The sequence below is a fragment of the Equus caballus genome, chromosome 28, assembly GCF_041296265.1.
Source record: "Equus caballus isolate H_3958 breed thoroughbred chromosome 28, TB-T2T, whole genome shotgun sequence".
In the NCBI taxonomy this organism is placed as follows: domain Eukaryota; kingdom Metazoa; phylum Chordata; class Mammalia; order Perissodactyla; family Equidae; genus Equus; species Equus caballus.
In genome coordinates, this window is record NC_091711.1 from 13,681,684 (window position 1) to 13,707,491 (window position 25,808).

A 25,808-nucleotide genomic window follows, 5' to 3' on the forward strand; every position below is an offset into this window, starting at 1 on the left:
ACTTCCCCTCCACCAGTTTTCTTGAGATGTAATTGACATATAACATTATATTAGTTTAAGGTATATAGCAAAAAGTTTACCACAATAAATTATTAACACCTGAGACTCATCCCAAATGAATGAAACCAGAATATCCACAACAGTGGTTCTCAACCTTGGCTGTAGACTGGAATCACGTGGGGAGCTTTAAAAACTACAGACACCTGGGTCCCACTGCAGAGATTCTGATGTGATTGGCACAGGGAGGGGCCTGGGCATGGGGCTTTTTAAAGCCCTCCAGGTGATGCTGAGGCACAGCCAAGGTTGAGAATCACTGGTCGAGCCGGCATGAGTATTTTTCCAGCCTTATGTTATTTGAATGTTCAGCCAGGGTTGAGAAATTGATGGTTCTAAAACATCAATGTGCCTAAGAATCAGCTGGGGGAACGTATCAAAATGCAGGTTCCTGACCCTGCCCGCACCCCAACTTGAGAGACGTTGATTCAGGAGATGTGAGGATGAGGCCCAGGAATTTTCCTCTTAAAGGAATGCTTCAAGTGATTCTGAAGTTGTTGGTTCACAGACCCCATTTCAGGAGAACATAAACAAAACGACCTTTCAGGAGTCTTTCAGCCCCAGCATTCCTGGAACTCTTGCATTTTCTATTTTTCTTCTTCTTTTCTTCTTTTAATCATCAACGGGATTTTATTCAGTTATTAACACATCTACAAAATAATTCTTTATGACTTAGGAAACTGTTTGCAATGCAATTTTAATTGAAAAAAGAATATAAAATTGCCAGGTAAAACTTCATACTAAAAAGCTTATTAATTAATACAATAAGGGTGATGGAATTTGGGTGTTTTTCCCATTATGTTAGCGGGGAGGAGAGTGGGCAAAATAGGTGAAGGTGATTAAGGACACCACCTTCCAGTTATAAAGCAAATAAGTCACAGGGATGTAATATACAGTATAGGGAATGTAGTCAATAATATGGTAATAACTTCGTATAGTGACAGATGGTTACTAGATTTACGGTGGTGATCATTTTGTAATGTATACAAATGTTGAATCACTGTTGTACATCTGAAACTAATATAATATTGTATGTCATTATACTTCAATAAAAAAATAAATAAAAACTGTTGATTTTTTTCTATTATTCTTTGATACCCTGTGGAACAGGATGCTGAATGGGATTCTTCCAGGAGTCTCGGAATTACTATTAAAATTCCAGGAATGAAAGTAATTAGTGTTAAGTACCAGCCCCATTCTGAAACAGTGTTCCATAGCAAAGGCTGCTCATTAGAATCACCTGTGGAGTTTTTAAACTAGCCTGCTTCCCCAGACCAATTAAATCAAAATCTCTAAGAGTAGAATCCACTCTTTTTCTTTTTTGTTTTTTAGGCTTCCAGATGATTTCTCTGACTGACCATCCAAGTTTGAGAAATATTGTTCAAAAAAGGGCCAGCAAGGAAACCAGACATCCTTCCATTAAGACTTCTTAAATGCTTGGCTAGCCCTCTTACATTACACCATAGCCTCTTCCGTTCCTTATTAAGAGGTTATTGTGAGATAAAAGAAAATTCATGGAGCATTGTTAAGTCATTAACTTCGGACAGAATTCTAAGTCTTTTGTTTCCCTTCCATTAACTAAGTAAGGAGAGTTCCAATAGAATCAATTGTAGCCATTGGGAGTGCCTGCAAAGGGAGACTAGAATCTCTTTCCTGGTTACACAGGCAACAGACTTGGTGATCTGCCTGCCCTCGGTGACTATCTGATCAGAGGGAGAGAAGTGGAAAGAAGTGCCCAGTAGAACCTGAACCATCTTGCTGGTACCCAACCAAGGGGATCTAGCAGTATGCCGTCATGGGGTATACAGCAGTTGGTAAAAGCCCAAAGGAGTCCAAAAACCAAAAGAGGAGGAAATCAGGTCCCTCCAGTCCAGGCCTGGCTGGTGCTCCAAACAAAAACATGGTGAGTAATAAATTGGATATGAGACTGGAGTTTTAAATGGAATTCTGATTTCTTTTAGCTCTGCAAGGCCAGGGTCTGGAAGGAAGCAAAAGAAGACTTTGAGTCAGCAAAATACCTGTTCTTAAAACTATTGCAATAAACTGTGTGTAAGTTATTTATAAGTCCCCTTAAGGTTCTTATTCAGAACCTCCTTATACTTATGAAACTGTTCTACCGAATTTGGTACCAATATAGCAGTTTGGGTTTATTAGTATAGCTCAGACTAGGAGGAATATTACAGATAAGGACGCAGAGCCTGCTAGGCAAGCACAATGAAAGCAAGAAGATCTCCAAAGTTCTTCCTGAAACTGACTCCTGTCGGCCAACTCTCAGGTTCATATCTCTACCATCCGTCCCGTTATCCAAGCAAAGTACTTGGTTATTACCCTTGCTCCCTCACTCTCACACCCCACATTCCACTAATCCTCACTTCTAAAAGCAACAATAACAAACTTTTATTGAATGTCTATGAAGTAGGAGTCATTGTATGCTAAGAGCTCTACATCTTTTAACCCATTTTATCCCTATATCAACCCTATGTGGTAGTAAATATCCAGATTTTGCAATGAGAAAATTAAGGTTTATTGAGAGTCTAAGTATCGCATTAATGAATAAGAGATCCAGTTTTGGAGTCCAGATCTAAGTGGTTCAAAACTCAGTGCCTTTTAATTTATTCCAATCACAGCTTTTCTTTTAGCAGTTTTTTCCTTCAACATCCAGCCCTTTTATAAGTGCTCTGTGCTCTGCAGGCTTCTTGGTCAGAGGCTGAGCTCTTAACCTTTCTTCCCTCAATAAAGATTAACCCCTATTCCATTTACCAGTATACCTCTCTCAGGTAATATTCATTGATCAGAATCATGTAGAGAACATTTAAATAATAGAGAGGAGTGATTCTCAGCCTTGGCTACCCACTGGAATCACCTGGGGACACCGGAAAAAAACCCACATACCTAGATCCTACCCATATATATTCCTGATTTCATTGTTCTGGGGTATGGCCTGGGCATCAGGATCTTCAGAGCTCCCCAGTGGTTATAATGTGTGGCCATGGGAGAATCATTAATATAGAGTCTCAAGGTACACCCTGGGTATCCTAATAACAATGTTACTTATAATACTAATTGCTGTCACATATAGTGTCTTGTATGGCACTGATCTAAACATTTTATTTCCCTTAACAGCACTATGAGGTAGGCACTATTTTTATCTTCATTTTATAGAAAAGGAAACTGAGACCAAAAGAGTTAGAATTACTTCTCCAGGGAAAGACGTAATAAGTTTTAGAGTTAGAATTTGCATCTCAGATTTACAGCTCTAGAATCTAGGCTACATTTGAGATGTGGCTCAAGGATCTATATTCTTAAAATCATTTCCCCCTCCTCTTCTGCAAAGTTAAGAGAGATTAAGCTGATCTGATCAACAAATCCTTGTTTGCGGGCTGAAAGACATGGTTCTCAAATTTTAGTCAACATAAAAATGTTTGGATTGGTGGTTACCATAGGGGAAGGAGTGGGAAGGGCTAAAGGGGTGATTAGGGTCACATGTGAGGGGATGGACTATAATTAGTTTTTGGGTGGGGAACATGATGTAATCTACACAGAGTTCAAAATATATTACGATGTACATCTGAAAGCTATATATTGTTATAACCCAATGTTACTGCAATTAAAAAAATTAAAAATTAAAAAAAATTTAATCCTGGATCACTTAGTAAAAATCGAGATTTAAAAAAAAAGAAGCTGAGTGTGGAGCCTTGAAATCTGCTATTTTAGTAGTCATCTCAGATGGTTCTGATGCAGGAAGTGGTTCACAAATGCACTTTACAGGCTACTGATAATTTAACATGTGATCCAGAACAAAGTGAGTTAACAGCCATCATTTATTCAGTGCTTACTTGCCTTATTTAGATCATCTCATAAAATTCTCACAGGTATGTATATAAAAGTATTACTATTTTTTCCACTATATAGTTAAGGAAAAGTAAAAGAAAAAATGACTAAGGCTCAGAAAGATGAATTCTCTGGCCCAAGGCTGTACAAGTAGTAAATGGTGGGGCCAGGATTCAAACCCAGATATGTTTGACTCAAAATTTCTCCTTTCTGTCACAGAAAAGAGATTAGAAATAAAACAATAAATGTACAGCAAACTTTTTGCTTAATTTTTGAATATAGCGTCATAGACCATTGTAAACTGAGGCAAAGTCGTACCACTGCCCAAAGACCCAGGAGGTAACCCTCCAATACATTATGGTATAATCAATATGTTCATATTGATAACATATTTTGATAATTGAAAAATGATCAAATCATCATCAATTGCCTGATGAATGTAAGCTGACATCTTGGAAAGATTTCCTTTAAAATAGGTGGAAAGTTATAAACAGAAACAATAACAAAATATTGGAACTTAAGTGGGATGAGCTTCCAGTGATCTAGAATAGTTCAATTATCATCTTCTCTTTCCTTAATGATGGATTCTGATTAATTTGACTGAAATTTATACTGCAGAATTTGACCCATGACTCATCTAAATCTGGAACCTGGATGAAGATAGAGCTGGATCATTTAACGCATATTGTCCATTAATTTCATAAAAATTTATTGGTTACTATGGCAAACAATATGAATTATCTACCTCAAAACTATCTAAAACCCTTTTATCTGTTGCCTTCTTCTTCAAAAGCTGGAAAGCGAACATACTTCTCTTTCCAGACATTTTTGTCATTTGGCCAAGTTGTCGTAAGTGTAAAGTCACCGGGTGTGGCTTCCAGGAAGGCTTTTTAAATGGACAAACTGCTAGCATATGCCTTCAGCATTTTGGTCTTTGCACCCTTCCTCTTTCCCCATTCTCTTGCCAGCTATAATACTTTAAAGCACCTAGAGGTGAAACAGCTGTTTTGTGATCACGAAAATGACTGTCACATGCTAAGGAAGGTGGAGCAGGAAGAAGGAAGGGGCCTAGCCTTCGACATCATCACTGAACTGTTGTACCCGCCTTGAGCTGTGCAACCCCATGATTCTTGCCTATGAGACAAATATGTGCTTTACTATTTGGTTTTCTGTGGCTTGCAAATAAATACAAGCTAACTGATAAAAGAGCACATGACGTCAAAGGCACTATTCTAAGTGCAGGGATGAGGCCGATGTTATTGAGAAACTGGAGTCACATATGGTGTCCTTTGCTTAAGATAGTCGGGAAAGCCTCTCTGAGAAGGTGACATTTGGACTGAGACCCAAATGTTGAGAAGGAGCTAGCACTATGAATACCCAAAGGAGGGGCATCCAGACAAAGAGAATAGCAAGGACTAAGACCCCAAAGTGAGGTGAGCAAGCGACCAAGCCTATATGTTAGAGGAATAGACACAATCAGGGTCAGTAGAACATGGTGAATGAGGCAGAAAGCAATAGTAACAGTGGTGTGCTCGTGAATGATTAACAACCAGCTCTCCAAAACGAACAGACAAATTTTAAAAAAGACCTAATGTGTAGCATTTGCTGATTTCTGTGGTGTAAATACTCCTAGCATGGCCAGTTTCAAACTACCAACACAATACCACTGGCCTGCAAAATTCTTAACTACTTAACCATCAGCTCTCACAAGGCAGAAAGTACCAATCCCAGCACACTGCTATATGAGAGACAAAGTTTAAGAAGTAAATGGGAGCCAGACTTTCGTGCGAAGATCTCATAAGAAGGTTAGATTTTAGTGTAATTGCTAAAGAAAGCCATTGGAGAGTTTTGGGCAGAAGAACGATGTGATCTAATTCGCATTTTATAAATACCACCATGATGGTTGTTTGGAATATTAATTATTGTGGACCAAGGGTGTATATAGAAAACCAGTTAGGAAGAAGGCTATTACAGTGGGCTTGGTGGTGGAAGGTTCGACTAGAATGGTGGTAGCAGGGATGGCAAGACACGGACAGCACAGGTGGATAGAAGAAGAATCTGTACCCTGAGGGGGTGCAGAGGTGTATGATGAGGTCTCAACAGAATGCCTCTTGAGCAGAAAAGGATTTATTAGTGAATACAGTCACATGCCTTAGCAGTGTTTCATCAATAATTGTGGCTGTTGCTTTACTTATAAGCAAATCGTGTCTTATTACACCTGTTACGTATTACAAATTTAATAAGTAACAAGAATAACAAGGGAGAAGAAAAGTATCACCACCCTGAAGACAAAATTATTTTAAAAGGAAATAAAAAGAGGGTGGCACTTTCTCCTGTTACTCTCTTCCTGTCCATTAAAGATCCCTCGATTCAGGGTCAATAAGGGACTATGTATAATGTTTTAGCACCGCACCAAGCAGGTAGAGAATATGGATATAGACCTCAAAGTCAGAGACATGGGAAATATAAACTGTGGTATTACTGATTTTATACAGTTACTGCAAGGTCCAGATGAGATATAATTATAACGAGATTTTCATATAGAGTGCCTGGCGTATGATCTGTGTATGAGATCCATATCATCTTTTCTCCAAATCCGTTCTTCCTGTGAATTCTTACTTCCTGTTCTATTAGTGGCAATGTTTGAAGAGGAAATGTAAAATTATAGGAGGAGAATTTTCTACTCAAATTTCCCTTGACAAGGTGACTAGATGTCCTCTTTTTAAAGACATACTCTTATATTTGAGCAACCACAGTTTAACAGCTATAAACAACTAAATCCATCCCGAAGTCAGTATTTCATGTACGGTATTGTAGAAGTCATTATTCAGATGACATTTTAAATAGTGCACATGAAATATTGACTTATAACTAGCTTTTTGGCATATCTAAAAACTGGGCCAAAGAATATTCAGTTTAAAAATCTAATGCTGTACAACACAGCATAAGCACCAACAAAATAAATAAGTGGTCAATAATGCTTTGTGCTTCCATTGCTGTGATGTGACAGGAAACTGTCAATTTACAAGTTACTAATGAGACATGACAATCAGTGTGTCCTTCTCATGTGACAGTCATCTCTGCTTTGATCCACCAACAACTTGCCATATTCCCTAAATGCAAGGTAACCAGTAAACTCTAGGAAGAACAGCTCAATTTAAATGTGCTCAAACTTTAAAACTTTCTCATTATGCTGTTAAAAATAGCCCACTTTATACTTATTATCAAAAGCTGACTTTTCTTTATGGGATTTGGGATGACACTGAAGTGTATCACAAAAAATGTTTGATACTACTAGCATTTTTAAATCATGAACTTATAGAATGACAAAATCCTGGCCCAGACTCTGCTCAAAGTGTTTGCCAAACCCACTGCCATCAGGGGAACAATTTATGTTACAAAATGAAAACCTGTACTTGCTAAGAGATTCTCTGAAATGGAAGATACCTATTTCCTTTGAAAGTAATTACTTACCCAATAAAGGAGTCTGCAGGTATACAAAGCTTAAGATACAGCTGTCTCTGTTCAACAATCCCTGTCATGTGGCAGGAATGAGTAATGTGTTCCCAGTTTTTCTAGGAATTATGTTTAGTCTTGTGTTCTTTTTCTTTTCCTCTTCTTCCTTCCTTTTTTTTTTTTAAAAAAAAAATTCATCTAATTTTCCCAAGTAGCTAAAATTGAAGCTTGCTTTGCCCATCATTACCGGAGACCTCAAGAAATCAAAAGTTCCACGTTCCTTTTTGCTTGAGCTTTCTTTTGTCTCTGTTATATTTGATGTCTTTCCTTTACTTCTATATTTTCACCTCGCTTTTCTATTTAATCCTGCATCCATGTCTACACATCATGACAGCCGACTATAACCTTATTCCTAATGAGAGTGCAACTAGTCCATTTCATTTGTTCTTGTTTCCAGCCTTCATGGCCTCCATGCAAATGAACACCTAACTTGATTGTGTTTTGGGAATCTATGAGGAATTAGACCTGGCCAAAATATAATCTGTTTTTGTGTGTCTGGAAGAAGTTGAACAATCTACTGCCCTCTTTCTGCGTCCTATTAAATTTTGTATATGCCATTGTATCCTAAACAGAATCATGCCAATTGTAGCCACTTGGAAATTGTATGGAATTAAATTTCCTCCTTATATTTATATAAGTATTTGTATTCACTAGTTAACAATGACACTTGGGTCAAGCCCTTTTTGACAACATTTAGGTTTCTTACAAAATGTGAATTCTGAGAAAATGAGGATTTAAGGGACTGGACTCCACCTTTCTATAAAGATCAGATTTAATCTTCTGCAAGTGGGAAGAATAAGAACCAATGGGTATGACTTGACAGTGGATTAGAGTCTATTTTAGCACTTGTGGAAATTTTTAGGGAAGTCTTATTCTAAGCTCTCCGGAGAGGTCGTTAAAGTGTATTGCCCAATCTACAACATTCTATATGCAGACAAATTGTTTCAGAAGTTTCTTAAAAAATAAATATGATAAGCACTTATTCATTCACCAATTAAATACTGGAAATACAGCCGTAGGAATACAACTACCACATAAGATTAACAATATGATACTTCAGCAGTGCCTCACCAGCTACCCAGCCTGTCCATCCACACTATTGCTTATTTACACTTCATCTATGACCTCATTCAATTTCAGATGCAGCTGGATGAAAGAACAGAGCACCTTTCAAGAGCTTGAAGTTCAACATTAAACTGAAGTGTATGTATTTTACCCTTCCTTCCATAACTCTTTTCCTATCTGATGTTTTCTCAACAAAAGTCAGTTAAACAAGTATTGTCCAGCATCTTAAAATACCAGACACAAAAAGATGTGTACCCTTAGGCTCTGTGAGTTGTAATTCTTCCCTAGCTTAGTACATGAAAAACGACCAAGCTTTTATATTGGTAGTGATCCCATCTGTGCTTATCATAAAATTGGGAGTTTTTCATTATAATTATTATCAGGAAATCCCAATTCCCCTCTTCATAGTGCTCAGGAAATTGAAGGGGAAAGCTTTCATCATGAAATTGCTGGAGAGACACCCAATCAAGTTGCATGTTTTCAGAAAGCTTGCTATAAAGAAACCTTACAAATTTAACTTTTCATGCCCTTGAATAGCTCCTATACTAGAAAACGGATGAATGTTTTTATCTAAGCTGACACTGATATATTATTCTGCTATCAAGTTACTTAATAATATGTTTTCTCTTTTACCCTATCACCGCTGTATCATCTGTCATCCAGTTTCTTAGTTACTTTGAGAATTGTATGGTGAGGTTAGTGTGCTGCTATCTAAGTCTTTAAAAGATGATTAGAGGATAAAGTGAAGCTTGGTGTTTGCAGACATTGTTATGGTGAATAGTTTATATATTTATATATACACATATATGTGAGAACATGATTACTATGAGCTGCATAATAGATGATTTAAAATTCCAAGTGAAAATTGTGAAGTAATGAGTTTCTCCTCATTATGTTAGATTCCCTGGGGCTGCTTTCTCAGACTTTCTGTTGATATTTCATTTATAAACCAAATCTTGGGAATAGAGGAGGAGGAAAAATAATTGTTTAGTAAGTTATTGCATTTGCATAGCAAACTAATAGTAACTAATGAAGTGTTATTTGGTCATAAATACAATTATATGATGTATTGAATAAATTTAAAGATTACAAAAAACAAACTTGAGTGCTTTTTTTCCCAACTATAAAATAAATTCACATCTTGGGGGTTTATAGAGTAAGTATGAATCCCAGTCCTATGCTTTAGATATTTTTTCTTTGTTTAAAAAATATTTTAAAATTTTTGTCTATATTATTAAGTATCCCTAATCTTTTTTCTAAAATTAAAACTTTCAAAGATGGTTCAAAATAATTTAACTAAATAAATCATTTTAGTTTAAAATTGCAGTAGCTATCTTATTTAATTTTCTCTAAATTCCAAAATTCATTATTTTACTAAGAATTTTAATCATAGGCATGTGATGATTGCATTTCTTTAAAATTTTTGCCTTAGGGTAATCATTTTCTTTGTGTTCAGATCATTCTTTATATTAGATTTAATTGAATTCTAACTAGTATTTTATTTACTGAGTCACCAAATATTTCTCTATCAATTTTAACATATGCTCTGGAGTAGTTGAAATATTTTAGAAGTATCTGTTGTTTGAAGAACAGATCTTTGTAAATTCATCTGGACCTGGGGCCTTTCTTAGGGATAAGTTTTAGCTTTTCTTTTCAATTTCTTCTGTTATTGTGCTATTCCGATTTTCTACCACTTCATAGTCAATTGTAAGAATTTCTATGGTCCAACAATGTACATTTCATCCAATTTTCTTTTTTTTGCTCTACAGTTGTATACAGTACGTTAGACTTTTTAAAAACCTCTCCAATATCTATAGTTATGTCCTAGTTCTCACTTCAAAGTTAGTTATTTGTACCAGTGCTCTTTTTCTTGATCAAACATGAAAAAATTTCATCCATTGTATTGGTCTTTTCAAAGATCTAGCATTTGATTTTATGAAATACATTGTTTCATCATCATTTATTTACTAATATCTGCTTTTACCCTTATTGCTTCCTTCATCATTAGCTTAGATTTACGTGTGTATGTGTGTTTTAACGACCCTACATTTTTCTCAGAATTCCACCGTAGCTATATCTTCTTCTTTTGACAAGTAGATCACTCTTTCTAGCCAACCATTTAATTTTGATTTCTTAAAGTAAACGTTATTTAGAGCAAAATAAATTTTTTCCAAGGGAATGGTTTTAAGAGGATTGTACTTTTATTCTTTACTTTTTGATTTCATTCCATACCAATCAGAGAAAATTACTTGTGTGATTTCTCATTTTTGGATTTGAACAGCATTTTTGCAAATATTCCAGATGTTTGAAAATAATAGATAATACAGATACAAACATAATATGTATGCTCAAGATTGTTAAGTAATTTACTGAAATTTCAAGTAGTCTTACTTTTTATTATCTATTTGAGCTGTCAGTCTCTAAGAAAGTTTTGTGAATTGCTAATATTTCCCATGAACAGGTTTTGCCTCATACACATACATTTCTAAACTATGATGCTAGGGACCTAAAGGTTTAGGATTCTAATAGAGTCTCAGTAATTTTTCTCTACAGTAAACATCAACCTTTGTCACACTTAATTTTGGCTTAAATTTTATTTTGCCTGATATTTTTAAATTATTCTGACATGTTTTTGTACTAACTTTTCCCTGGTATTTCATCTTTCATCTCTTTATTTTCAAACTCTCTCTTTATGATTGTTTCTCATATCAGCTTATCATTTTCTTGATTTTCTCTCATATTTATTTTTTAAAGCATGTATTCTGTTTCCTCTATTCATTCTATTTTCTCTGGGGTAACTTTTGTTTTTTTTGAAATAGGTACCTTTATAAATTCCATTATTCTCAAAGAGTTGGTGATTTTTCTGTTTTGTTTGTTTTGGTTTGTGTGTGTGAGGAAGATTGGCCCTGAGCTAACCATCTGTGCCAGTCTTCCTCTATTTTATGTGGGATGCTGCAAGAGAGTGGCTTGACAAGCAGTCCTAGGTCCACGCCAGGGATCCAAACCTGTAAACCCCAGGCCGCCAAAGCAGAGCACTTGAACTTAACCACTACGCCACCGGGCTGGCCCCTGATTTTTTTGTTTTTGTTTAATATTTATACTTGAGGATTTATATTAGACTGTATGCTTCCATAATCAGATAGGTATTCCCAATCACAGGTGAATACAGAGCCTAATAAGAGCCTGCTTCTAAGACTAGGTATGCAGGTGGCCAAGGAATGGCCACTTCAGCAAGGAGGAATAAAGAGATAGTTTGTCACTGGTGTCATGATTCAGTCACTCCCAGCCTTCAGCACTTCTTAATAGTCTGATACGACAATGATGAAGGCAGAACTAGAACTAAGATACTCTGAATCCCAGGCCAGATCTTTTCCCACCACACCGCTCAATATTTAACTGAAATTGTTCAGACTTGTTTTTGTCCTTTGATCCTAATTAAAAATAGCTTGCTGTATACACAAACGCGTACAATCAAGAATGATTCCAACATTTTCTAAATCAATATTCACATATCTACTACATCAGTGTTCATGTTTTATGAAATTGAGATATATCAGTAACAAAAGTTAAAATGAAAATTTGATCCAGGGGAAAGAATAATGAAAATAATCAAAATAAATGCTGTCGTTTTAATATGCACAATTGTATGCAGAGTATCTCTTACCGGAACTAGGTGTCTGTATACACCTATTGATACCATAGGTAAGTCAAACGTAAGTGAAATACACTAATTTTGCCTGATTTTTATCAAAAAGTTATCCATTTTAGGAGTGTGAACTAGTATCACAGAGTTGGAAGGGACTTTATGTTCCAATCTCTACTTTCTACATACAAAAAAACTGAGGTCAAAGGACACTATCATTTGCCTGAGGTTTTGATCACAGGGATGATTTTGGGAAGATGAGAGTTTATCATCAAATGAAAGATAATTACTGGAGAGAAAAGACTGAAGCCATGAGACTAGGTAAGAGATCTTGTATGAGAGAAGAGCCATTTCTATACTGTTGTGTACTCGAGATAATGACAATGCAGAGCAAAGTTTGCCTTTTTAAAATCACACACAGAAATGAGAACTTTAAAAAAAAAAACCAAACCATTCTAATTGGAGTATCTCAGTGTAGTTTTAATTTGCTTTCTCTAAATACTAATGATACTAAATATTTGTTCATATGCTTACTTGCCATCTGTACATCTTCTTTGGTGGAATGTCTACTCAAATCTTTTGTTTATTTTTTTAAATAGGTCATTTATTTTGATTGTTGAGTTTTAAGAGGTCTTTATATAGTCTGGATACAAATTCTGTATCAGATATGTTTTGCAAATATTTTTTCCTAGTCCTTGGCTTGTCTCCTAATTTCCTCAACGATACCTTCTAAAGACCAATAATTTTAAATTTATCATCATTTCGTATTATGGTTCATGCTTTTTACATTCAATCTAAGAAATCTTGGATTAACCCAAGGTTCCAAAGATTTTCTTCTATACTTTCTTTTGAAAGAATATAGTTTTAAGTCTTAAATTTATATCGATGGCCCATTTTGAGTTGACTTTTGAGTAAGGTATGAAGGGTTGAGGCTAGATATTTTGCATATAGGTATCCAATTTTTATGGTACCACTTAGGTACTTTAGATACCTTTTAGGTAGCCTTTCTCCATTGAGTTTCCTCAGCACAACTGTTGAATATCAATTGGCTATATATTCGTGAGCCTATTTCTGAACTTTATTCTATTTCATTGATCTGCATATCAATACTTACACTGTCACACTTTCTTGATTATTGTATCTTTATAGTAAATTTTGAAATGAAGTAGTAATATAAACCCTCCAATTTTGTTCTTGTTTTTCCATATTGCTATTCCATATTCTCTGTATTTTCATATAAATTTTACAATTAACTTGACAATTTAAAAAAAAAGACTTCACATTTTAACTGGGATTTTGTTGAATCTGTATAACAATTTGGGGAAAACTCACATCTTTAAAATATTGAATCATGCAATACCATGAACATAGTATATCATTCCATTTATTATACTTTTAGTTTTTCTCAGCAATGTTGTAGTTTTTAGTATACAATTCTTGCACATATTTTGTTAAATTTGCAAAAATCTTCAATGTTAAATGTTTCAAGATTGTGATGCTATTGCAAATATTACTGTTTTTAAATTTTAGTTTCCTATTGTTCATTGCTATTATATAGAAAGACAATTGATATTTTTATGTTAGCCTTATATCTTTTCACCTTAGTAAAGTCACTTATTAGTTTTAGCAGCTTTTTGATAGATTTTGTAGGATTTTCTATATAGATAATCATTTTGTCTGTGAATGAAGACCAACCACTCCAGCTTTTTCTGTCACCACGTTCTATTTTGAATTCTTATTACAGGCTCACTCCTTTTTATCTGTCATATGCTATCTTGCCACAAAAACTTAAAACCTTTTTTCCTACACTCTTTACCAACTGAATGCTTATTCATGCCTCAGATTTCAGGTCAAACGTAACTTCTTCAGGGAAGCTTTCTCTAGGACAATTCTCCATGTTATCCCTTTCATTCAGTTACTTTTCATTAATTCAACAAATACTAAGTACCTACTATTAAATGTCTACTATGCACCCTGGTTCTTTCATAGCACCATCTATCTTTGCTTCCTAGTACTCATCATTATTGTAATTTTACATTTATCTCTGTAATTATTGGACTACTGTCTCCCGTATATTGTAAGCTTCATAAGAACAAGAGCCATGATTGGTTTCTGTTGTCTTTTGATGTCCACGCCCAGCTGAAGACTGTAACATGGCAAGTACTCATTAAATATTTATTGAACAAATAAATGAGCCAAAAGAAAATAGTTGTCCAGAAGATGGAGGAAATATCTTGGGGTAGGCTTGACTTGCTTGATGCTATTCAACACACACTGCTCAAGACTGTTCACTGAGCTATAGTCATAATTCAATCTCTATAAACATGAAAATTATCAGAAACTTTTTTTGAATGTAATTTTAAGGAAGTTCTGGGGTATGGAGTTTGTAAGTTGGGTTGTAGACTCTAAGAATGAGGACTTAATTTTAAAATTCACAAATAAAACATTTAATTGGGTAAAAACAGATGCTGCAACCTCATATTAGATTAAAAATAATTTAATATTTTCTTGTCAGATGAAAAAATTTTAATCCCATAGACCACTAGTAGTCCTTAAAATTATACTTGTACCTTTTCTAGTTTGTGAGTCATTAGGATATAATTGACTCAAAATAAACAGGCAAATGAAATAAACTTTAAATGACTTGTTTAACAAGGTCTTGAATTTATAGTAAATAGCTTGTTTCTGTTCCATTTAAGAGAAGATTAAATAAAATAAGCTTAGCTTTGTTTTGTCTTTTGAACAAGATAAATAAGATCCCAGGACTTAAGTCTGAGTATGAATTCATGTTTTCAGTAATACAAGGCCAGTTCTAACGTCATAGAAGTTCAAAAGCAGTGACTGAGAAAAGCACATTACTAACCTGAAAATCACTGTTTATTCAAAGGCATTATGTTCTTCTCATGTATGGGGGTATATGATGGACTTAACACGTGACTATTACACTCAAGGAACACTTTAAACTGAATTGATGTGAAATCAATATGGCTATTCTCACCATCAATCATAGATGTCCTTTAAAAAATTCATTCTATAGAAAAAATGTAATATACATATTTTAAAATTGAACAGGTCTTAAAAGTGACTCAAGCCAGTCTCCTGAAAAGTGGAAAAAGAAATCCTTTCTGTGAGTTGAACCACTATACTTGCTTTTCTATTATCATACCAGGCAGTATGTTGTAAAATACAAATAAGCATTTTAGGAATTCCAAGATATGAGTAAATGTTTTACATTTCAAGAAAAAATAAGAATAAAAAACATGGGGGATTTTTGGTGGAAAAAATCAGGATTTATTGTTTTTATTTGCAATTAAAATGTCAAATGCAAGAATTCACATGGCAAGGAGTAAGTTGAAGAAAACACAGGTGCCTAATTCATAAGCTACAAAAAACAGTACAAAGGTGACCATCTGGGGAGAGCTGGCTGACTTAATTTTCCTATGAGCTTACCGTCTGCTCCATATTTTTCTTCCAAACGCCACATTGTGACCTTGAAAATGCAACTACATGTTTTGCTACATGCATTTCCTTCTAAATACAAATGCAGGTAGACATAATTATGCAAAGGATATTAATACAACAAAAGACATATTGTGCTGTATTTTATTTAATCTCAGTTTTCTGATCTTTTAAAAGGTTTTGTTTCTGGTGGTGACGCTTTTTCAGCCTTTGAGTCATTATATAAGCTCCTACATTTTCCATGATACACCTGCAGTGCTGACAAGCACAGTTTTAAGAAATAAGTGCTTCTTTGAGAATGATGGTTCACAAGCAGGCCCAGAAGGTAGACCTCTGAGAATGTCAAGGAGAGGAGATGCGAACCTAGGATTGTAATCCTGATGTAGACACAACGGATCATCATGAGGTAAGGCTCACAGGAGGAATGGCAAGGCTAAAACAGTGAGGAACGCCTGGCTTGTCACAAAACACTGATTGCCCAAGTCCCCTGAGCATGTCGGGATTGCCGAAGGAGGCATCACACTCTACTGACACGGGGAACTAATATGCGGAGCAGAAAAACACTTGTTACATTGGTTTTCTTTTTATATCTCAGTCTGAATACTGAAAATGATGCTTGTCATACTAACAAAAAGGTACTTACTGTTAAGTACTTGTTGCCATATCTTTTCTAAAACTAGGCTTTTGCTCTATCTCGCATTTTTTTCTGAAAAAGAAATCTGTCGCTATTCTTCAATATTCCTAATTCATGCTCTAATTATTTCAAGATTATTCTTCTGCACTATATACTATATGGAATATGTGCTTCTGAAATTTGTTTCCAGCCTTGAACACTTTGCCAAGTCAAAGTCCCAATTTATACTTGGTTGTGCCCTAGCATCTTTAAGCTCATGAAGTGCTAAGCTAAACTCATCAACTGTGTGGACCAACATGTTTCCACTTTGACTTTTTCCTTTCCCTGTTTTCACTACCTATTATTCAGTAAGGCATGCTCGTTTTTATCTCTTCCTTCCTTTCCATTTCCATGACTCCTCCTCAAGTTCAAGGTAGGACATCCAGATTACAATGATGATACAACCCCAAACTGTCAAACTGTTCCAAAGAATAATAGGGTTCCTTGAACAGAGTTCCATGATCTGCATATTCCATACAACTTGGGGATTCACAAAGTATATCACAGGCCACATAAAGAAACATCTTTAAGTTTGTTTAACCTAGTGTTTGGGAAACCCAATGCTTCCTAAATCATTTTACCATGGAAACGTTTTCAAGGAGCTTCCCAAAAAATCTCCCAGGGTAAAGTGTGTAAAACACTTGTCTTTACCACACATTCAATCCTGCAACGAATTTTCATGTTAGTTAATAAATATACAGCTCAGGTCATTCCACTTCCCTGCTCAAAATTTTCACACACTCTCAATTACCCATTAAACAAAGCTAAGCACCTCTATCTGTCTGCAACCTACATGTTTCATCCCAGTTGTCATGACTTCATTCATCTCTGTGGTTCACCAGATGTCAAGCTTAGGATCTATTGTACTACAATTGCTCATCCCCACATCACACAAATATGTTTCACCAAGTAAATGTGAACCATCACTTAGCAATGAATCAACATTTTACACACAACTACGGTACCAGAAACATCTCTTTAAAGACTTAATGGTTTCCTGATGTTCTCTAAACTTAAATCAAAGTCTTCTTTGCGGAAGAAAAGTATGTTTACATTCTTTTCCCCATGATTTGAAAAACTCTGCTGTAGATAATTAAAGCTACCTGCACTGAATATTTTTGGTAAACTAATTTGTCATATTGTACTTTTTTTTCTGAAATAAAAGTGGCATGTGGTGCTTGGCATAATTGAGTCAGCTGGGGAACTGATGAGTAGACGTGGAAGGATCATATTATCTGTGATCACTTCAGTTTTTAACCAACGTCACAATACATATTCTTGTCCAATTTCAAAGAAAAAGTAACACCTATTGAAAATATTTATAAACCATCAACAAATTTTAGGTTATAATTTTAACTGAAACGGTACTTATTTCTTTAAGAACTATTGAATTGTGCATCTGCTTTGGGTCAAGCATTGTACTCGGCAAAAAGAAGTTAACAAGATGGACACAGTTGTTGCCACAGTGTATAGTTCTTACCATTTTTAGACTTAGGAGTGTCCAGTAGGTTGAGTATTGTAGTTCCCTCCAGCTACTATACTATGTCTTTGCTCCTTTGAAAGCAAAAGTTCTCCGCAAAAGTTGTTCGCATTTTCCCTAAATTATCTGCTCCCATTCTCTGTTGAACCCACTCCAATGAAGCTTTTACCTCCTATTTCAACAAAGTGTCAGGACCAACAATGACCTCCACACCGCTAGACACCATGGTCAATTCCCAGATGACATCTTACCTCTCCTATTAACGTTTAACACAGACAGTCCTTCCCATCTTATTAAAAGGCTTCATTTACTTGGCCTCTCTTCACCACTCTTTTTGAGTTTTCTTCTCTGCCTTGTGCCTCCTCATCTTCTCAACCTTTAAATGTTGGACTTACCCAGAGGTGAGTCATCAAATTTCATGTCTTTTCATCCTCCAGATTGCTTTAAATACCATCTATATGTTGATAATTCCCCTATTTATATCTCCATCCTGGACTTTTCCCTTGAGTTCCAGAATTTACATATAGCTGCCAACTCAGACTCTTTCTTTGAGAGTCTAATAGATATCCCCACATATCCAAAATCCATATTCCTCCTGGACAAAATTCTTCCCACTATGTTCTTCTATATTCTTCCCAATCTGAGTAAGGGGGAGTTCACCTTTTCAGATACTCAAGCCAGACCCCTGTTTCATCACTGACTGCTTTGTTTCTTTCACACCCTATTTTCGACCTTTCATCAAATCCTGCTGGCTGTCTTCCATATGTAACCAGAATTTACCACTTACCACTACTTTTCCGGCTGCAATCGGATCCCAACCACCATCATCTCTGATCCGGATTCTTTTCATTACTTTCTAACTAATCTCCCTGTCTGCCCTTTCTTTACCTGCTCGGGTCAACATAGCAGAGGAAACCTGTTCAAACAGAAACCACTCCTGTGGTTTTAATACCTTAGAGTAAAAGCCAAGTCTTTAAAATAGCAAGCCTCCGCCTCACACAGTCGGTGGGCGCAGTGGCCTCGCATGTGCTGGGCTCAGCTCCACGAAACGTCCACCCGTTTTCCAGGAGGCCGCCGAGGGGGCCATCAGCAGCCGTAGGTGCCACGTCTGGCGGCTGGTTGCTCAGGGCTTTTGCTGAGACCTGACTGCTTGGGCCCTCCCTGCCCTAGCTGCCCCAGCAGCACTGGAGGGAGCTGAGCGCTGACCAGTTGCTGAGCTGGCTGGGCTGGACCCAGTCCCCAGGCTGTGACCTCCCAACTGCACCTCCAAAAGATGGGCACCACAGAGGCCAGACCCTGGACCCGGGGCTGGGATCCCTGGACCGAGGTGAAACCCCTCTGAGGCTTGAGGAAGTGGGGCGGGGGTTCCACCAGGCCCGTGGAGGGCTAGTCCTGAAGTCCTCTGGATTCTCTGAGTCCCCGCTCCCGGCCCTGGACCGCGGACCGTAGAGCAGCCTGTGCAGCCTCGCGCCACCTCGCCACTGCTCCTGGGGCTGCACCTTCGGGACCTGGCGTTCCTAGCAGCATCCAGCCAGAACCCGCAGCCAGCCCGTTCCTGCTGTGCCCTGCCCATCCCAATGGCAACTGTAACGACTAAAACATCACATGTCAAAAATAAAAAATAAATCTCTCTCTGACTTCATCTCTTAACACCCTTTCCTTTGTTCACTCTGCTCCAGCCACAATGGGCTCATTGCTGTTCCTACACTTGTAGAACATTATTGTCTCAAGGCGTTTACGCTTGCTGTTTCCTCTGACTGGGCCACTTGTCCCCAGTTATCCTCAGGGCCAACTCTTCATTTACTTACAGATTCTCTTCTGAAACACCTAATGCGTGAGGACTTCCATGGTCTTTTGTATAAAAGAGCCACCCCCACTTCCTCAGCTCACTCATCCCCTAACACTGCCTCATGTCTCCTCACCTGCTCGCAAAGCTAGGAAGAACTCTGCGCTTGTTTACTGTCTTCTGTCTACCCTCCACTCTCACCCACTAGAATGTAAGCCTCACAAGGGTTGAGAAGGCATCTGTTGTGTTCACTACTGCATCCCCAGGGCCTGGAAGAGGGGTTGGGACATAGGAGGCACTCGAAAAATATTTGTTGAGTGAATGATTGAGTGAATTTACAAAAAGGCACTGTAAGGTGCTAGGAAAGCATAAAAAAGAAGGATCTAACCTAGGCTGAGGGAGCAAGAAAAGATTTCTTGAGGAATCTGAAACCTGAATGCTAAGAAGATAAGTGGGAGTTTGTACTGAAAAGGGAAGAGGAAAGGAGAGTTTTCCCACAAAGAGAACAACATTGCCAAGACTCTGAGTTTATTTAGTTATTCAACAAATATTGATTAAATATCTACAACGTCCCAGGCTATGTTCTAGGCATGTGGGACATAAAGAGTAAAGGGGAAAGGCTATATACAAATAAATATTTGGTATATGGTCAGTTAATAAAATTAGGAACATATTAAGATATACTAAGAATGTTGGACAATGGGAAGGCACTGAAGAGTTTATGCAAGGGATGACATGATCAGATTTATATTTCAGAAAATCAAAACCAGACACAAGCCTTATCTCCAGTACCTGCCTGTTTTAATACTTAACCCACAGTTGCTTCTTTTCAAGTTCAACAGTCATTTCTAATATATGCCTATTGCATCAGATAAAGTGAAAATGGTGCTATTTAAGTGATTTTTCCCTGTATGTGAATACACAAAAATGGTCTTATAAATAGAAATTTTCAAACTTTTCAAAACTTTAATATAATTTGACATTTTATTTTTTTAAAAACTATTCTTTCAGCATTTTTTTCTCATATTTTTCAATAATCTTTTTAAAATTTCCATCTCATGTTCTTTACTTATCTCCTCTATATTTTTAAAATAATTATAAACATGCTTATTTTACAGTCTCTTTCTGATTTCTTCTATATCAAGTTCTTTTAGTTTTGCAGACATACCTTGTTCTCTCCAAATTTCTGTTCCCTCTGCCAGAAACGCAGGGCTCATTCACGCAGCACTGACTCACTCCAGTGTTCTACGTCCTTCTCATACGTTTCATATATTTAACTGTGAGTGCACCTTTGTGAGACAGGCATTGTTTATTCTGTGAGAAACCGATGTAGCTAGATGTTTCTTCAGAATGCTTTCATTTTACTTCCTCTAGTCTGTTCTAGCCTAGGACTCATGTTATGTAAAGTTCTTGAGGGAGAGTTTCCTGAACCAAGTCTGGGGCATGCATTCAGACTCCGAGCTAAGTACTGAAGTGTAGGGGGTGGGTACAGCGCAGATCTAAGGACTCAGCCCCGGCTCCTGCTTTGCCTCCAGCTGTGGGGCTTATTTCTGAGTCTGAGACCTCTTGACGTATTTTCGTCTCCCCCTCTCCGCTTCTGCCAAGATGTCAGCTCAATACCATCACCATTCCAGCCATCCCTTCCCCTTTCATTTGCGGCACCTGAAGATCATTCTTTCTCGCTTACAATCTAAGCTAAAGACAGTTTTTAATTGCTCCATTTTATCTGGTACATCTTGATGTTTGTAATAGGAGAGGTTCTGTGTTAGCTCAGTGTGCCATAATACAGATCCACTCAAATTAATCTCTGAATTGGATTTTAATTTGAAATATGAGCAACAACATAAAGACAGTCTGCATAACCAAACAGTTGCTCAGATGTGCAAACAAGAACCAAAAATTAGCCAGGCTGCAAAAACGCCTTCAAAGTCTGTCTTCCCAACTGGGAAGATGGTTTCTTACTCCACTACGTTAATGTGAATTTTATCTCACATTGGATGAGTTAACTTTGCAAAACAGAGAGTAGTAAAGGGTGTAAAAGCCCCTCCAAGCAGAGAGAAGGGAGCCCAGGCTCACTCGCCAGTGGCAGATCATGGGCAGAAGAGGCACCAGGAGCCATACAAGTGGGTAAGAAGACTTCAGCTAAAATTTCTAACAAATTGATGAAAGTCCAAATGTAAGCGAGCATGAAAGTATAGAACCTCTGGGGATGGAAAATATTCCAGGCTTTTTTCCACAAACTTTTGCTGGAAACTCATGAGAAAGAATGGACCAGGGTGAAGAATAGAGGTGAAGACCCATTACAACTGGGAGAAGGTAAAAGAAAAAGCCCTCTAACCCAAGAAGCAGGGAGAGAGAGGCAGGAAACAGTCCCATTTCCAGGATCCTATAACAATAGGGTTAAAGGTGCCCTACCACTGGGGAAAGGGCAGAGAAGTCTTCCACACAAGATCCTCCAACGACGAAAGCAGTTCAGGCTGGTAGACCAAAGAGAGGCAGGACCACTGAAAATGCCCCATCCTTCCTAAGACTGAGGCTGGGCCAGGACAACAGAGAAGCCCCTTTGCCCCTGCAACAGGCCAGTAGGTATCAAGTAACAAGCAACAGCAGTCTACCCCTGGGGGAAGGTAGAGAGCAGAGAGAGAACCATCTGGGACACGCTGCACAAGGAAGACTGAGAGGTGAGGGTGGAGCTCCTCAAATGGTTAAATTGAAGATAAATATAAAAGACATTTTCTCTTCCCTATTTTTTTAATGCTCTAAAAGCAGAGGTCAGCAAACATTTTCTGTAAAGAGTCAGAGAGTAAATAGTTTCAGCTTTACAGGCCAAATGGTCCCTGTCGTACCCAACTCCGCCATTGTAGCCCCAAAGCAGCCACAGACAATATGCAAATGAATGAGCATGGCTGTGTTCTAATAAAACTTCATGATGGACACCGAAATTTGAATTTAATATAATTCTCATGTGTTATAAACATTATTCTTTTTAGATTTTCAACCATTTAAAAATGTAAAAAAAACATTCTTACAGGCTGGATTTGGTCTGGTGGCTATAGCTTGTAACCTCTGGTTTAAAGCAAAGTAAGTAGCAACGAATTATGGGTTTTAGCATAGGTACAACAATAGCAGGAAAGACAGGAGGGAGCAATTGTAAGTATACTGCATATAAATAATACTATTTGAAAGAAGACTGTGATAAATTAAAGATGTGTGCAGTCAACCCTAGGGCCACCACTGTAAACCATAAAAGAAAGACTGACAGCAAGACGAGCAAAGGCCTCCATCAGTATCAGGTCAGTAACGTATTATTTGAACATAAAGCAGTTGATTAGTTAGAGCGCCTTTAATTTGGAAAAACTGTAATTTACAAATAATAAATCTCATCTTGAAAATTATTCAGGAGAAACTTTCAGGAAAAAAATAATTAAATTTATTTTCTTTTAAGCTCTGAAAATAATGGAGAGCAATCCAAGAGGAGAAACTTTAAAAACTTGTTAGTACAGTACGGTAATACAGAGGTTTGTAAACCTAGAGGGAAAAACATGAAAGAAAACGAGAAATTAGGGCCTCCGCATGGCCTAGTGGGTAAAGTTCTGTGCGCTCCTCAGGCAGCCTGGATTTGCAGGTTGGGATCCTGGCAGGGACCTGCTCCACTCCTCAGCCATGCTGTGGAGGCATCCCACATGCAAAGTGGAGGAAGATTGGCATGGATGCTGGTTTGGGGTAAGTCTTTTTCACCAAAAAAAAAAAAATAATAATTAATTTTTTTAAAAAAACAGGAAATTCAGCATACCTTAATGTGTACTGATGCACAACTAATCTCGCCTATGGCTTCTTTCTGCAACTACTTAGGATAGAGGATTTCTGGGGCCAAGATCATGTGATGATTGCTACACTGTCCTAGTCAGCTCAGATTGCCGTAACAAAATATCATAGTCTAGGTGCTTTAAAAACAGACACTTGGCACCAGCCAGGGGCATGGTGGTTAAGCTCCATGAGCTCCACTCTGGCAGCTGGGATTCAAGGGTTCAGATCCTGGCACAGACCTACATCATCAGCCATGCTGTGGCGGCGACCCACATGTAAAGTGGAGTAGGATGGGCATGGATGTCAGCTCAGGGCTAATCTTTCTCAGAAAACAAAAAACAAAAACAGATATTTATTTCTCACATTTCTGGAGGCTGGGAAGTCCAAGATCAAGATGCCAGGAAGTTTTTTTTTCCTGGTGGGAGCCCTCTCCCTGGCTTGCAGACATCTGCCTTTTGGACGCATCCTCACATGGTGGAGAGAGAGCGAGCTCTGGTCTCTTCCTCTTATAAGGACACTAATTCCATCATGGGGGCCTCACCCTCAGGAATTCCTATAAACCTAATTACTCCCCAAAGCCCCCACCTCCTAATACCGTCACATTAGGAGTTAGAGCTTCAACATAGGACTTTTGGGGGGGGGACACAAACATTCAGTCCAAACATGCACTCAATCTTAACACTTTGCTATTTGCATTTATCATTTGGATGCCAAACTGGCAATACTTAGAAAATGTGTGAACTCAGAAGAAATGAGTGTCTGCATGATCACAGAATACCCCATTATTCAGAAGCAGTATCTGTCAACTTCAAGTAACTAAAATAGGTCTCAGAGGCTGGAGTGATGCAGAATTTCCCTTTGACCCATCAAAATAATTATTTCAGCATTCCTTCAGTAAAGTGCATCAATTTTTACTAGCTTATTTTATCTTCCACTATTCCTTTATAAAAAACCCATTTTCTAGAGAGTACATGCTGTACTGAAAAAGAAAAGGAAATGAACTCTACATTTTTAAATTAAACATTAATAATCTGGGGCCTAAAGGAGTGCGCTTCACTTATCTGTAAGTTTTGTTTAGATGGAACGTTTAAGCTAGACAAACAGGGCATTACTTGGGCCACTGAAATTCATAGCAAAACCTGAAGACATGCATTTTAATGATCGTGGGTAAGCAGAGAGTGTTTCTGCCCTTCGGGACATTTAGAGCTAATCTTGATGGAAAAAAAGAAGGCAGAATTTTCTCTCTGCCTGAAATTCAGGTTCTGCTACACCCCCAAATCCCTCTCACTTATCCCACTTGGAGGCAAAGACTCTGGGAAAGAGGATTTGGGGCTCTATTATCACTTTTTCACACCCTTACAAGCACTTGTCAAAATTCCAGGTCTATGAAATTTTGGCTGTGCATTGCAGACCACTGGAAGGTAATCTGAATGTCACAGTCATTATCTCTTGGGTCACTGGCACAGCATGGGAAGAACGAACAGAATATTGATAGTACTTTCTCATAATTCTATTCATGGGCATTTTGATCTTTAGTACTAAGAAATTAATAACCACCACTAATAATAAGCACAAGCGTTTATTAAACACCTGCTATTTTCCAATAATTGTGCTAGACTTTTAAAATACATCTCTTAAATTAATCTTTGTCAACGTTGGTATACGTTCCTTTTATAAGCATTGGACAGGTTCTTTCCCTTTTGTCCTAGGCGACACGCTCCCCTGGTGTGCCTCCTACCTGCCTCCCTGTTCTCTGAAGCCTTTGCCAGCACCTCTGCGTCTGCTGTCCAGTACAAGTTCAAGTTCCTCAAGGCTCGTTACAGACTGATGCACTTGCTCTCCACAGTGTAGCCGGTGATTAAGCCCAATGCCTCAAGAATCAACCAGCCTGAGCTCCAATCGCTTTATTTAGCCTCTTTATGCCTCAACTCCCACATCTCCAAAATACTAATAGCATCTGCCTCAAAGGTTTGTTGTGAGAACTAATTGAAATGAAACATGAAAAGTGCTAAGTCCAATGCCTTGCATGTAGAAAATAAATACTCAATATGTGTGAGTTGTTGTTAAAATACTAACTATGTGATCACAAATTATCTACCTAACATCTATCCTCCCTAGACTGCAAGCTCTACCCCTAGCCCTTGACTTGGTACCTGGCTCGCGGTAGACTCTCATTCACCTTTCCTTGAATGGCCAAGTGAAGGAGGAGTCAAAGGGACGTATCACCATGTGAAGTGGGTGTCCTTATTCCTGTACTAAGAATGAGAGAAATAAAATGTGGAGAGAGTAAGCAATATTCGAAGCCTCCACAGATAGTAAGCGGCAGAATTGTAATTCAAGTCCGTATCTGTCTAAATCTGAAGCCTGTGTGCTTTTCATTTCTTGCACTGGGAAAAACGCACGTCCCAGGGAGAAGAGGTAGGAAATAATCGATGGGTATTGAGCACGACTGTGAACCTGGCAGTGTTCTAAGCACTTGCTTGGGTTTTCTCAG

The 25,808-nt window shown here is 37.6% G+C and overlaps 1 protein-coding gene and 1 long non-coding RNA gene across 5 annotated transcripts in view; one reads left to right on the forward strand and one right to left on the reverse strand.

Moving 5' to 3' along the window:
- Positions 1-25,808, reverse strand: part of LIN7A (lin-7 homolog A, crumbs cell polarity complex component) — a 134,992-nt gene that overhangs the window by 98,694 nt on the left and 10,490 nt on the right. The gene's annotated exons all lie outside the window — the stretch shown is intronic.
- On the forward strand, positions 1,785-25,370 carry LOC111771097 (uncharacterized). Its single transcript, XR_002804748.2, has 5 exons — positions 1,785-1,957; positions 8,542-8,604; positions 15,182-15,236; positions 15,746-15,974; positions 25,024-25,370. It is a non-coding gene; the product is annotated as an uncharacterized lncRNA (long non-coding RNA).